The following is a 3,207-nucleotide window of genomic DNA, read 5'->3' as shown; positions in this document are numbered from 1 at the left end:
CATAAGAGCATATTGCAAGCATTATAAGACTCTACACCGTCGTTCTTGTTGTTCAAACACTTTTACGAGAAAATATCTAGACTTTAGAGAGACCAATCATGCAAACCAAAATTTAACAAGCTCTTCGATAGTTCTCCACTAATAGGTTTAAACCACATGATGCAAGAGCTTAAACATGATCTACTCGAGAGCTCAAAACAATTGCCAAGTATCAAATTATTCAAGATAATATACCAGTTACCACATGAAGCATTTTCTGTTTCCAACCAAATAGCAATAAATGCAACAGCTTTTAACTTTTGCCATGAACATTAAAAGTAAAACGAAGAACACAAGTGTTCATATGAAAAAGCGGAGCGTGTCTCTCTCCCAAACAAGATAGGATCCGTATTTATTCAGAGAATGAAAATAACAAAATGAAAATAAAAGCACACAGACGCTCCAAGTAAAGCACAAAAGATGTGACGGAATAAAAATATAGTTTCACTAGAGGTGACCTGATAAGTTGTTGATGAAGAAGGGGATGCCTTGGGCATCCCCAAGCTTAGATGCTTGAGTCTTCTTGAAATATGCAGGGATGAACCACGGGGGCATCCCCAAGCTTAGACTTTTCACTCTTCTTGATCATATTATATCATCCTCCTCTCTTGACCCTAGAAAACTTCCTTCACACCAAACTCAAAACAATCTCATTAGAGAGTTAGTGGATAATCAAAAATTCACATGTTCAGAGAGGACACAATCATTCCCAATACTTCTGTACATTACCCAAGGCTACTGAAATTTAATGGAGCAAATAAATCCACTCAAACGCAGTAAAAGAGGCAATGTGAAATAAAAGGCAGAATCTGTCAAAACAGAACAGTCCGTAAAGACGAATTTTTTCGAGGCACTTAATTTGCTCAGATGAAAAAGCTCAAATTGAATGAAAGTTGTGTACATATCTGAGGATTACCCATGAATTTTTGCAGATTTTTAAAACTCTCCTACAGAGAGATCAACTCAAATTCGTGATAGCTAAAAATCTGTTTCTGCGCAGAAATCCAAATCTAGTATCAACCTTACTATCAAAGACTTTACTTGGCACAACAATGCAATAAAATAAAGATAAGGAGAGGTTGCTACAGTAGTAACAACTTCCAAGACACAACAAAACAGTAGCAAAATAAAAACATGGGTTATCTCCCAAGAAGTGCTTTCTTTGTAGCCATTAAGATGGGCTCAGTAATTTTAATGATGCACTCGCAAGAAATAAGAGTTGAAGCAAAAGAGAGCATCAAAAGCAAATAAGAAACACTTTTAAGTCTAACCCACTTCCAATGAAAAGGAATCTTATAAATAAACAAGTCATGTAAGCATAATGCAACAAGCATAGAAAGGCAACACAAGCGCAACTTCAAGATTCTCAACATAAAGAGGGAAACTTAATATTATTAAGATGCTTATAACCATGTTTCCCTCTCTCATAATAACTTTCAGTAGCATCATGAACAAACTCAACAATATAACTATCACATAAAGCATTCTTATTCACATGCATAAAAGTATCATTACTCTCCACATAAGCATAATCAATTTTATTAGTAATAGTGGGAGTAAAACAATCACAACCATCATTGTAATCATCATAAATTGTAGGCATGGTATAATCATAATAAACTTTATCCTCCATAATAGGTGGCACCAAAATACCACTATCATTATAATCATCATAAATGGGAGGCAAAGTATCATCAAAGAAAATTTTCTCCTCAAAACTTGGGGGACTAAAAATGTCACAACCAGCTTCCCCAAGCTTAAATTCTTCCATAGCATTAGCAATAATAGTGTTCAAAGAGTTCATGCTAATAACATTGCTACAACTATTTTGCAAACAAAGTTCCATGGGTTTTTTAATTCTCTCTTCAAACACATCATGTCCTAATTCAATATAAAGTTCATAAAGATCTCTAATTTTTTTGTTGTTTTCCATTATGCCTAACTAGTGAAAAATAAAAACAAGAAACAAAAAGATGCAATTGCAGGATCTAAAGGAAATAGCTTCGAGCACTCACACACCGGCAACAGTGCTAGGAAATAGATTAGTAGTCGGAGGATGTGAATACCTTTTACCTTACCTCCCCGGCAATGGCGCCAGAAAATAGCTTGATGTCTACGCACGCTCTTATTCCTGTAGACAGTGTTGGGCCTCCAAGAGCAGAGGTTTGTAGAACAACAGCAAGTTTCCCTTAAGTGAATCACCCAAGGTTTATCGAACTCAGGGAGGTAGAGGTCAAAGATATCCCTCTCAAGCAACCCTGCTATTAAGATACAAGAAGTCTCTTGTATCCCCAACACACCTAATACACTTGTCAGATGTATAGGTGCACTAGTTCGGCGAAGAGATAGTGAAATACAAGTAATATGGATGAATATAAGTAGTAATTGCAATCTGAAATAAAAATGATAGCAAGCGAACATGTAGCAGAAGTTGTTGGAAACGGCGTTTCAATGCTTAGAAACAAGGCCTAGGGATCATACTTTCACTAGTGGACTCTCTAAAAAATGATCACATAATTGAATAAATAAATGCTACTCTTAAACACTCTCTTGTAGGATAACAAACACCATTCATTGTGTAGGGCTACAAAGCACACCTCAAGCCGGAGTAAACAAGCTCCACAAGTTCATAAAGGAATCACACACGATGCGCACATTGTCACCGTCACACCGTGGAGAGTGAATCCGGAGTTCATATTAAAGTAACCTCTAGAGTGCATAATAGACCGTTGCAATTTAGACCGAGTACTAACATAGCATACACACTGTCACCAATAGCTATGAAAGGGGGAATAGATCACATCAATACTATCATAGTAATAGTTAACTTCATAATCCACAAGAGATTACAATCATAACCTACACCAAGTACTACATGATGCACACTGTCAACTTTACATCATGGAGGAGGAATAGACTACTTTAATAACATCACTAGAGTAGCACATAGATTAATAGTGATACAAAGCTCATGATCACATAAAGATCACACCATGGGAGAGAGAGATGAACCACATAGCTACCGGTAGAGCCCTCATCCTCGGGGGAGAACTACTCCCTCCTCATCATGAGAGACAGCAACGGCGATGAAGATGGCGGTGGTGTCGATGGAGATGACTCCGCGGGCAATTCCCCGTCCCGGCGGCGTGCCGGAACAGAGACTTCTGT

This window comes from Lolium rigidum, chromosome 4 (genome assembly GCF_022539505.1).
Source record: "Lolium rigidum isolate FL_2022 chromosome 4, APGP_CSIRO_Lrig_0.1, whole genome shotgun sequence".
Taxonomy (NCBI): domain Eukaryota; kingdom Viridiplantae; phylum Streptophyta; class Magnoliopsida; order Poales; family Poaceae; genus Lolium; species Lolium rigidum.
This window is presented reverse-complemented; position numbering follows the sequence as displayed.